The sequence below is a fragment of the Arachis duranensis genome, chromosome 10, assembly GCF_000817695.3.
Source record: "Arachis duranensis cultivar V14167 chromosome 10, aradu.V14167.gnm2.J7QH, whole genome shotgun sequence".
NCBI classification, from domain to species: Eukaryota; Viridiplantae; Streptophyta; class Magnoliopsida; order Fabales; family Fabaceae; genus Arachis; species Arachis duranensis.
Window position 1 is genome coordinate 8029427 of NC_029781.3, and position 12500 is coordinate 8041926.

At 32.5% G+C, this 12500-nt stretch overlaps 1 non-coding gene across 1 annotated transcript; it reads right to left on the reverse strand.

The window, feature by feature from the left end:
- Positions 1–10826: 10826 nt before the first annotated feature.
- LOC127743277 (small nucleolar RNA R71) lies at positions 10827–10934 on the reverse strand. Its single transcript, XR_008004671.1, has one exon. It is a non-coding gene; the product is annotated as a small nucleolar RNA R71 (small nucleolar RNA).
- Between the last annotated feature and the right edge of the window lie 1566 nt (positions 10935–12500).

A 12500-nucleotide genomic window follows, 5' to 3' on the forward strand; every position in this document is an offset into this window, starting at 1 on the left:
GGGGGAGTGGGGGTTTCGGGAAGAAGAGGGGGAAGGGGAAGGGTCTTCGCCGCCGCCGCCGCTCTTCGCTGCCGCCGCCACCGCTGCTCCTCGCCGGTTTCTGGTTTCTTGTGGTTTCTTCTGGTTCTGCTGCTTCTGCATGCTTATGATTATCAATCTGGTTTCTGTGTTGTTGTTGTTCTTTTGATTCCATTATGATTATCGTTTTTCTGATTTTGGGTTCTGAGTTTTGACGATGACGATGATTTTGAGTTCTGGGTTGTTGTTCTTCTATTGTTGTTTGTTTGAGTTCAGATGATTCTGAGTTTTATTGTTGTTTGTTTGAGTTCAGATTATGATTTTCTGAGTTTTGATGATGATGATTTTTCTGAGTTTTGATTTCATTAGTGTTGCTTCTGCTTCTGTTTTGCTTCAGCTTCTGGGTTCAGCTTCAGCTTTTGGGTTTAACTTTGTTTGCTGCTGTTCTTCCGCTTCTGCTTGTTGTTCTTCTTATTTTCAATTTTGTTAATGGTTCTGATGATAATGATAATGACCATGATGATAATGGTGGTGGTGGTGGTGGTGGGTTATTCTGATTTTCAATTTTGTCATTGTTGTTATTGTTATCCATTGTTGGCTGTTTTTCTTTTCTGGGTTACGGAAGAAGAGGGGTGTTGAGGAAGAAGATGGGAGGGGAGGGGAGGGTATTTTCGTCCGAAGGACGATTTTAAAACAAACTGAAACTTTGGGGACCATTTTAGAGCGAAGAAAAGTTGGAGGACGAAATAAATTTTCAGCCTCTACCTTAGGGACCAAAATCATACTTATCCCTTTTATACAAAAAATCTAAATGATAAGATGGCGACTTCTTTCGAAATGACGCAGTGGGGGAACGCAATGGCGAGCCAGAGGATAGAGAAGTGGACAAAGTGGGAGACGCGGTAACAGAGAGAAAAATGAACACGACGACAAAGTTACGGAAAGGAACGCCGCAAATAGAGAGCACGACGCAGTGAGGATCATGGCAAGATGAGGTGTAACAATGCGGTGAGAAGGGAAAGCGGCGAGAGGGTGGCTGCAGAGGGGTTGGATAGAGTATGGACAGCATTAATGATACCATCCCTACGTAGATATACGTACCTCCACATGCTACCAATATATGCCTATAAAGTGAATATGATGAGTATGGGTATATATACACCAAAAATAAATATTAACTTAGGTATTAATATAAAATATGTAATAAAAAAAAAATTTATATTAAAAATATGTTAAATAAAAAATATTTTTTTTTCAGCATGAATAAAAAGCTTATTTAGAAACGAAGCTATTGCTAGATTAAGTTTGTAATGTCTTCTACTATTAGCATCTTTAATTCTTTACAAGTAAAGTTGCATTTGAATAAAGATTTTGCACCCAACAAAAAAAAAAAAAATAATGCGACTGCGACGCCCACAGATTGAAAACGTTCCTTTTGGGGTTGAATTATTGGGAACCTTTTTTTTTGTCTCACGTTTGGACTAAGCTATTATTGAATCTTAAATTAAATATCATAAACTATACTTTATGATTACGTGCGTTTCGCTTTATATTGAATTCTTAATTCTTAATTACCTTAGTTAATTATCCTCAACTATTTCTCCATCATAAATTTGTCCTTCATATTTGTAACTTGTAAAGAAGCGGTATCACTAGTGAACTGGGTCCAATTATTATCCAATCAAAAGAACTATTAGTTTTCAACTTTTCATTGTCACTAGTTATTAATTAATTAATTAAACCAGACAATCTTTTAGTAAGTTGTAATATCCTAGTGTATACATTTCAATCTTCCTTCGTTTTCCTTAAAACAATTCAAATAAAATTTATATTACAAAAATTTACAAAAATAATTGAATATATAGATAGTTATAATTCAAGCGTGACATATATATTTGTTTATACATTCCCAGTTGACTTATCAATTCATAAGTTCAGCTGTAATTAATGCAAATAGAAGGTTGAATTGAACCCTCAAACAATTTGGTGAACCATCTCTTTATGTCTGTTGGTATGTATGCAATTTTTTTTGTTAATATTTTAAACAGTAATTATTTGGTGGTATATAACTTAAGTTCAACTTCATTATTTAACTTTTTTTCCCTTGACTCAGCATAGAAAGGAACTCCATCATTTTTATAACTTATATTATATTATTATAATAATGCATAAACCTCCCTCCTAATTGGATGCTTGACATTATTGTAAATAACACCATGACAACGATATCTATGGAGTTAAACGTCCCTAACACTATACCATTTCTTTCCTATGAGTGATGAGTGAAGAAACTTGCAAGAATAAAAATAGAATGCAAGTTGCGGTAATATAATATTTAAAATAGAATAAAATATATTTTTTATCTTCAAAGTTGAGGGAATATAATATTTAAAATAGAATAAAGTATATTTTTTATCTTCGAAGTTTGGTAAAAGTTTCAAAAATACTTTTAAGTTTTATGTTGTTTTAATTTTGTCTCAAAAGTTTTTTATTTGCATCAAATATATTTTTAATGGCTAAATTTTTAAAAAATTTAACATCAATCTAATAATAATACATGAAAATTATGCTTAATTTGCTTGTGTTGAGAGTTATTCTTATAAAATTGTTGTTGAATTGATTTTAAATTTTTTAAAAAATTAGTCGTCATAGGTATATTTAATGCAAATCGAAAACTTTTAAGACAAAATTGAAACAAAATAAAACCTAAGAGTATTATTATATAAATAAATAAATATAATAAAAAAATATGAAAGAGAGTACTATAAATTTTATAATGTTAAACAAAAAAATATTCTATATTTTTTCTAATATTACCTGTACTCTTTAATTTAGTATTATTTTGAACTATAAATTTTCATTATTTATGGCTCTATTGTTACTTATAATTAATTTTTTATTTATTTTATCCTTTTTTATAGGATCATAGTTTATATTATACAAAATTTGGATAATAAACGTAGTATATATTAATTACAATTACAAATTTTACAAAGTCAAAATAAAAAATAAAAAAATTAATATAAAACAAAGATAGAGTACATCAAAAAATAGAAAAAAAATCATACAGATAAAAAAATAATAAAAATTTCATAAAATCAACCACATATATCATATGAACAAAAAATACAATAAAAACTAAATAAAATACATATGAATAAAATAAATAAAAAATTTCATACATAATATAAATACAATGTAGTAAAAGATAGAAAAAAAAGAATTCATATGAACAAAAAATAATAAAAAATCATAAAAATTAATAAAATATCTGAAAAATTATAGCACTATAAAAAATAAAAAAATCAACAATATTTGTCATATGAATAAAAAAATACAATAAAATAAATAAAAAATCATATAAATAAAGTCAAACAAAAATAAAAAAATTCATAAAAAAATATACATATAAAAAATAGTATAGAAAATGATAAAAAAACTCATATAAAAACATAACATCATAAATCATAACACTAAAAATTAAAATATGAAAATGAGTACTAAAAATAATAAAAAATTAAAATATTCAATTTACTAGTGGTCGAAACAAATCTGAATGATTTTGATGAAAAAAAAATAGAAGAAAGAACTATGAAAAAGTAGAAAGAACTACACAGTGAAACTTATAGTTATTGGTATTCTTCTTATAGAAGAAAATAAAGGGTAAGGTTGGTAAAAAAGAAAAAATTTTCTCACTTAATTTTCTAAAGGTAATCAGCAACCATGAACGTGAAACGCAGAAGCTACAAATTTTAGCTTCTTCTCAACGTGGGTTTAGAGGCAAAATCGTTTCTGCGTTTAAAAAGAAAAAAATTGCCAAACATAAAAGTAAAACTTTCAAAAAGCTCAAACGCACTTCTTTCTTCACCAACGTGTTTGCCAAACTCACCCAAAGTACTCTAAATTGCTTCAACGGCCACTAAAGGAGAGAGATCTAATCTAACAATGAATATGTATATATACAAGTCCTCTCATCATGATAAGCTATCAAAGTTCTTATCATATATTAATCTATCTAATAAGGTATTATAGACACAAAAAATAATAAATTACCCCAACCTCCTTGACATTGATATCTACATTAAATATCTATATGAACTCACCATTAATATTTATACCTTAATTTGTTCTCTTTTACATTTCTTAAATAAATATGATGGAACCTTGGCCTTCATATATACTAATTGAACCACTATTCCTAGTTGAATTCAAATAGTCATGTGAAAGAGTTTTCAGGTTTTGATTCAAATATCAAATTTTCCAATTATAATACAATAATCCAAAAAGAATTAGCTTACCTTCTGATTCACTGATCCGAAAGAAGAACGAATAACTCAATTATGAAATAGATAAATGTAAAACGTCAGAATAAAAAAAATGTAGATTAATTATTCATAGAAAATATAAACAGAACTCCTAACCTTTTGACAGAAAATTAATTACCCATGAAGAAGTAAGAAAAACAAGAAGAAGAGAAGTAGTCCGAGGACTTGATTTGAATCCTAAGATCCTCCTCCTGGATTGCCCTCTCTTGTGAGCTACGCTCACTTATTTATAGCTGAAGTCTAGAATTCAAATTCAAACTAAACTAATCTTATCTTTCGGAGAGAGATAAGATAACTAACTTACTGACTTCAGTTTCAAATTCAAAATAATAATTCAAATTAAATCATAACAACCAAATCTTTTATGTTTTAAGAAAGAATTAATAACTAATATTCTAGAGTCTTGAGTGTTTTGAATGTGATTAAGACTTCTAATGATATGGGTAATTAAGGTTGGGCCTTAATTATTACATCTTGAGAGTTGGAATACGTTGGACTTACATTTTGAGTTGTCTGAGGCACTGTTTTTTCGTGTTTCAAAAATGATGGTGGTATGTGGCTGAGACTAAATGTCCACTATAAATATATGAATATCATTTTGAAGCTCTAGACGTTAGCATTCTAACGCAACTGAAACCGCATCATTTGGACCTCTATAACTCAAGTTATTACCATTGGAGTGCGAAGAGGTCAGAGCTGGTGGACATGTACGCCAGGCATATGGGTTTTGGGTTTTAGTTTCCTTCCCTTTGGGCACACTTTTGTTCCTTAGACTATACTTCTTGGGCCATGCTTCCTAGGCCATGCTTCTATTTTCTTTGTACTTTCTTTGTCAAAAAGTGTTGATTCTTACTACTTTTTAAACCAAAACTCCTACATACCTAAAAACACTATTCCAATTCCAAATATTTGATTATTTATTAAATTCTATTAGAAATTATAAAAAATTTAATTAAAAATCTAAGAAAATAAAAAACCTAAAAATTGTTTAAGATGACGTGTCATCAATAATTTTACATACAATTTTGCAGGTAGCATTTGCGCTATATTCACTACCATTAGCTAGGCAATTGTAAACTTCAGGCAATGTGTGTGCAGTCACATTTTTAAATCATTTCACAATTCTTATCTGTGTTATAGATTGCCAGAAAAAATGTTCTAGAAGGTTAAAAATGGTAAAAAATTTGGAAATCGTTTAAAAGGGTAAATATAATTTTTATCTATTAAAAAAAAACCCTAATTTGAGACATGATTGTTTTAAAAATTAATTTGATAGTGACAAAGACTATTCTAATTGGGAAGTGTTAGGTGTTAAGTGTTAACCCACCCAAATTTAAACTTCAGGCGAATCCTCCTATTTTCAAAAAATCTCGACAGCATCTCCTCTAAAACTTGGACTTCTGCCATCCTTGAAGGGTCCCAACCACCAAACCAAACACCTCTCAGTCATTCAAATCATTTCCAGTATCAAATTATTTCAAAATCAATATCAAGCATTTTCATCCTATACTAAATACTCTCCAACCTTTCCAACATCTAAACATTATTCAAACTTCCTTTTCTCAACCTTTATTCAATAATTCCCATCCAAATGCATCAATTCCAATTATACTCATTCTAAACATACATCATCATCAATCAATATCACACCAACAATACAGTACCCAATCATACATATCAATAATCATCAACCTCAAAATCACCAAGCCTCATAAATACCAACAAATATCAATCCTCACAACATGAACAATCCAATCCTATCTTACGGTCAACTAACTAACGTTTTCACGACACATTATATTTTAGTTACGAGAAACCGAAATTATACCTTGACCAATTTCTTCCTAAGCTCAAAATGCCTCAATCATCCACCGTTTCTCAAGCTCCAAAGCTCCAACTCCTCACCAACTGAATTTTCAGCTCCCACGATTCAATTTCAAGCTTCCAATATCTACCAATTTAACTTCAAAACACCAAATTCAATCTAATACCATCCAAATTTAGTATAATTAACATAGAGTTTTCTAATTAATGATTCATAGAGAGTTAAGTGGTTTCTTACCTTATCCACTCAAAATTAGGGTGAAACCCAACAATTATCCATCGCTAGAGTACCCTTAAACCATCAAAATCACAAAAAATTTCAATTTCCAAAACCTAAATCACGAACTGAAAAGGGGGAGAACTAGGCATGAAATAAGAATTTTCTTACCAAATTGTTGGGTGAATTTTGTAGAGAATTCCGAGATGAACGCGTGGCCATTGACGGCTCGTCAATCGGAACACTAGATTGAAAGTTACATGAATTTAAAATTGGACCAAGGGTTTTGTTCTTTGTTCCATTTCCCCTTTTGTTCTTCAACTTCCTTCATTGGTTTGAAGGAAGAGAAGATTTGAAGCTAATGAGCGGATAATTTATACGCTTTTTGGCATTGTTTTTATGTAGTTTTTAATAGGATCTAGTTACTTTTAGGGATGTTTTCATTAGTTTTTATGCTAAATTCACATTTTTGGACTTTACTATGAGTTTGTGTGTTTTTCTGTGATTTTAGGTATTTTCTGACTGAAATTGAGAGACCTGAGCAAAACTCTGACAAAAGGCTGACAAAGGACTGCTGATGCTGTTGGATTCTAACCTTACTGCACTCGAAATGGATTTTCTGGAGCTACAAAACTCCAAATGGCGCGATCTCAACGGATTTGGAAAGTAGACATCTAGAGCTTTCCAGCAGTATATAATAGTCCATAGTTTATTCGAGATTAGATGACGCAAACTGGCACTCAACGCCAGTTCCATGCTGCATTCTGGAGTCAAACGCCAGAAACACATCACAAACCAGAGTTAAACGCCAAAAACACGTTACAACTTGGCGTTTAACTCCAAAAGAAGCATCTGCACGTGTAAAGCTCAAGCTCAGCCCAAGCACACACCAAGTGGGCCCCGGAAGTGGATTTCTGCATCAATTACCTATTTCTGTAAACACTAGTAGCTAGTCTAGTATAAATAGGACATTTTACTATTGTATTAGACATCTTTGGATTATCTTGGATTGTATTTTGATCCTTTGATCACGTCTTGGGGGCTGGCCATTTGGCCATGCCTGAACCTTGATCACTTATGTATTTTCAACGGTGGAGTTTCTACACACCATAGTTTAAGGGTGTGGAGCTCTACTGTACCTCGAGTTTTAATGCAATTACTACTATTTTCTATTCAATTCAGTTTATTCCTATTCTAAGATATTCGTTGCACTTCAACATGATGAATGTGATGATCCGTGACACTCATCATCATTCTCACTTATGAACGCGTGACTGACAACCACTTCCGTTCTACCTTAGATCGGGCGCATATCTCTTGGATTCCTTAATCAGAATCTTCGTGGTATAAGCTAGAATTGTTGGCAGCATTCATGAGAATCTGGAAGGTCTAAATCTTGTCTGTGGTATTCCGAGTACGATTCAGGGATTGAGTGACTGTGATGATCTTCAAATTCACGATTGTTGGGCATGATGACAAACGCAAAAGAATCAATGGATTCTATTCTGACATGATCGAGAACCGACAGATGATTAGCCGTCCTGTGACAAAGCATTTGGACCATTTTCACTGAGAGGATGGGATATAGCCATTGACAACGGTGATGCCCTACATACAGCTTGCCATGGAAAGGAGTAAGAAAGATCAAAGGAAGGCAGTAGGAAAGTAGAGATTCAACAGGGATAAAGCATCTCCATACACTTATCTGAAATTCTCACAAATGATTTACATAAGTATTTATATCCTTATTTTCTGTTTATTTATTATTATTATTATTATTCGAAAACTCCATAACCATTTATTATCCGCCTAACTGAGATTTACAAGATGACCATAGCTTACTTCATACCAACAATCTCCGTGGGATCGACCCTTACTCACGTAAGGTTTGTTACTTGGATGACCCAGTGCACTTGCTAGTTAGTTGTGCGAAGTTGTGAAGAAAGTGCTGAGTTAGTAGATGCGCACACCAAGTTGAATGCCATTGTTAGAGATCACAATTTTGCCTACTAAGTTTTTGGCGCCGTTGCCGGGGATTGTTCGAGTTTGGACAACTGACGGTTTATTTTGTTGCTCAGATTAGGTAATTTTCTTTTTGTTTTATTTTCAAAAATTTTTCAAAAAAAAATTCTTTCAAAAAAAATTTTTACTTCTATTTTCGAAAAATTATTCTAAATTTTTAAGAATGAATTCTAGTGTTTCATGAAGCATGTTGAAGCTTGGCTGGCTGAAAAGCCATGTCTAACTCAATTGGATTGAGGCTTCCCCTTATCAGTATATGAAGTTGGATGAAGTATCAGCTGTTGTATGTCTGATTTATATGCTAAAGCTTGGCTGGCCATTGGCCATGTCTAGTGTTTTGGACAGAAGCTTTCACAAAATGCTTGGCTGGCTATTAAGCCATGTCTAATTCTTAGACCGAAGCTTTAGACTAACATTGCAAAGATTCCTGGAATTCTTATTAAAAATTTTGAATTTCTTATTTTATTTTTCCTATATGTTTTCGAAAAAAATAAAATAAAATACAAAAAAATTTATAAAATCATAAAAATAAAAAATATTTTGTGTTTCTTGTTTGATTCTTGAGTTAATTCTTAAGTTTGGTGTCAATTGCATATTTCTTAAAAAAAATTTATGCATTTTTCGAAAATTCATACATGGTGTTCTTCATGATCTTCAAGTTGTTCTTGGTAAGTCTTCTTGTTTGATCTTGATGTTTTCTTGTTTTGTGTCTTTTGTTGTTCTTCATGTGCATTTTTTGCATTCATAAGTGTCTAAGCATTAAAGATTTCTAAGTTTGGTGTCTTGCATGTTTTCTTTGCATCAAAAATTTTTCAAAAATATGTTCTTGATGTTCATCATGATCTTCAAAGTGTTCTTGGTGTTCATCTTGACATTCATAGTGTTCTTGCATGCATCATTGGTTTTGATCCAAAATTTTCATGTTTTGGGTCAAATTTGTGTTTTTCTCTCTCATCATTAAAAATTCAAAAATAAAAATATATCTTTTCCTTTTTTCTCATAAATTTCGAAATTTTGGGTTGACTTAGTAAAAAATTTTTAAAATTAGTTATTTCTTGTTAGTCAAGTCAAAATTTCGATTTTAAAAATCTTATTTTTTTCAAAACTTGTTCAAAAATCAATTCTTTTTTATTTTTTTACTATTTTTCGAAAATTTAAAAATATTTTTTTCAAAATCTTCTTCTTAATTTTATTTCAAATTTTCGAAACTTAACTAACAAGTAATGTGATTGATTCAAAAATTTGAAGTGTTACTTTCTTGTTAAGAAAGATTCAATCTTTAAATTCTAGAATCATATCTTTTAGTTTCTTGTTAGTCAAGTAATTAATTTTAATTTTAAAAATTAAATCTTTTTCAACCATATCTTTTTAATCATATCTTTTTATCATATCTTTTTAAATCATATCTTTTTCAAAAATTTGATTTCAAAATATCCCTTCTAACTTTTTATCTTCTTATCTTTTCAAAATTGATTTTCAAATCTTTTTCAACTAACTAATTGACTTTTTGTTTATTTCTTATCTTTTTCAAAACCACCTAACTATTTTTCCCTCTCTAATTTTCGAAAATTCCTCACTCTTTTTTTAAAAATTCTTTTTAATTAATTAATTATTTTAAATTTTAGTTTTAATTTTATTTCCCCCTTTTAATTTTCGAAAATCACTAACTCTTTTTCAAAATTTATTTTCGAATTTCTCCCTCTCTCATCTTATTCTATTTATTTATTCATTTACTAACACTTCTCTCCATCTCAAGAATTCGAACCTATCCTCCCCCTTGTGTTTGGATTCTTAACTCTTCTCCTTCTACTAACATAAAGGAATCTCTATACTGTGACATAGAGGATCCCTCTTCCTTTTCTTTTCTCTTCTTTCTCATATGAGCAAGAACAAGAAAAAAGGCATTCTTATTGAAGCTGATCCGGAACCTGAAAGGACTCTGAAGAGAAAACTAAGAGAAGCTAAAATACAACAATCCAGAGACAACCTTACTGAAATTTTCGAACAAGAAAAGGATATGGCAGCCGAACCCAATAACAATAATGTAAGGAGGATGCATGCTTGGTGACTATACTATACCTACTTCCAAGTTTGATGGAAGAAGCATCTCAATCCCTACCATTGGAGCAAACAATTTTGAGCTGAAACCTCAACTAGTTGCTCTAATACAACAGAACTGCAAGTTTCATGGACTTCCATCAGAAGATCCCTACCAGTTTTTAACTGAGTTCTTGCAGATCTATGAGACTGTTAAGACTAATGGAGTAGATCCTAAAGTCTACAGGCTCATGCTTTTCCCTTTTGCTGTAAGAGACAGAGTTAGAACATGGTTGGACTCACAGCCTAAAGATAGCCTGGACTCATGGGATAAGCTGGTCACAGCCTTCTTGGCTAAGTTCTTTCCTCCTCAAAAGTTGAGCAAGCTTAGAGTGGATGTTTAGACCTTCAAACAAAAAGATGGTGAATCCCTCTATGAAGCTTGGGAAAGATACAAGCAGATGACCAAAAAGTGTCCTTCTGACATGCTTTCAGAATGGACCATTCTGTATATTTTCTATTATGGTCTATCTGAGTTCTCTAAGATGTCACTGGACCATTCTGCAGGTGGATCCATTCACCTAAAGAAAACGCCTGCAGAAACTCAAGAACTTATTGACATGGTTGCAAATAACCAGTTCATGTACACTTCTGAGAGAAATTCCGTGAATAATGCCTATGGAAACACCTATAATCCCTCATGGAGAGATCATCCAAATTTCTCATGGAAGGATCAACAAAAGCCTCAACAAGGCTTTAATAATGGTGGAAGAAATAGGCTCAGCAATAGTAAGTCTTTTCCATCATCTTCTCAGCAACAGACAGAGAATTCTGAGTAGAGCCCCTCTAACTTAGCAAACATAGTCTCTAATCTGTCTAAGGCCACTTTAAGTTTCATGAGTGAAACAAGGTCCTCCATCAGAAATTTGGAGGTACAAGTGGGCCAGCTGAGTAAGAAAGTCACTGAAACTCTTCCTAGTACTCTCCCAAGCAATACTAAAGAGAATCCAAAAAGAGAGTGCAAGGCCATAGACATAATCAACATGGCCGAACCTAGGGAGGAAGGAAAGGACGTGAATCCCAAAGAGGAAAACCTCATGGGACGTCTCTCAAGCAAGAAGGAGCTCCCTATTGAGGACCCAAAGAGATCTGAAGGTCATATAGAGACCATAGAGATTCTATTAAACCTCCTTCTACCATTCATGAGCTCTGAAGACTATTCTTCCTCTGAAGAGGATGAAGATGTAACTGGAGAGCAAGTTGCTCAATATCTAGGAGCCATCATGAAGCTGAATGCCAAGTTGATACATGGGTTCAACAAACTTTACCTCAAAAGAGACAAGATCCTGGCAAATTCTTAATACCCTGTACCATAGGCACCATGACCTTTGAGAAGGCTCTGTATGACCTAGGGTCAGGCATAAATCTTATGCCACTCTCTGTAATGGAGAAGCTGGGGATCATTGAGGTACAACCTGCCATATTCTCATTACAAATGGCAGACAAGTCAGTAAGACAAGCTTATAGATTGGTAGAGGACGTGTTAGTGAAGGTTGAAGACCTTTACATCCCTGCTGATTTCATAATCTTAGACACTAGGAAGGAGGAGGATGAATGCATCATCCTTGGAAGACCCTTCCTAGCCACAGCAGGAGCTGTGATTGATGTTGACAATGGAGAGCTAGTCCTTCAATTAAATGAGGACTACCTTGTGTTTAAAGCTCAAGGATCTTCTTCTGCAACCATGGAGAGGAAGCATGAAAAGCTTCTCTCAATACAGAGTCAAACAAAGCCCCCACAATCAAACTCTAAGTTTGGTGTTGGGAGGCCACAACCAAACTCTAAGTTTGGTGTTAAACCCCCACATTCAAACTCTAAGTTTGGTGTTGGGAATCTACAACATTGACTTGATCACCTGTGAGGCTCCATGAGAGCCCACTGTGAAGCTATTGACATTAAAGAAGCGCTCATTGGGAGGCAACCCAATTCTTATTTATCTAATTTTATTTTTATTTTATTGTTCCTTTGTGTTTTATTAGGTTCATGATCATGTGGAG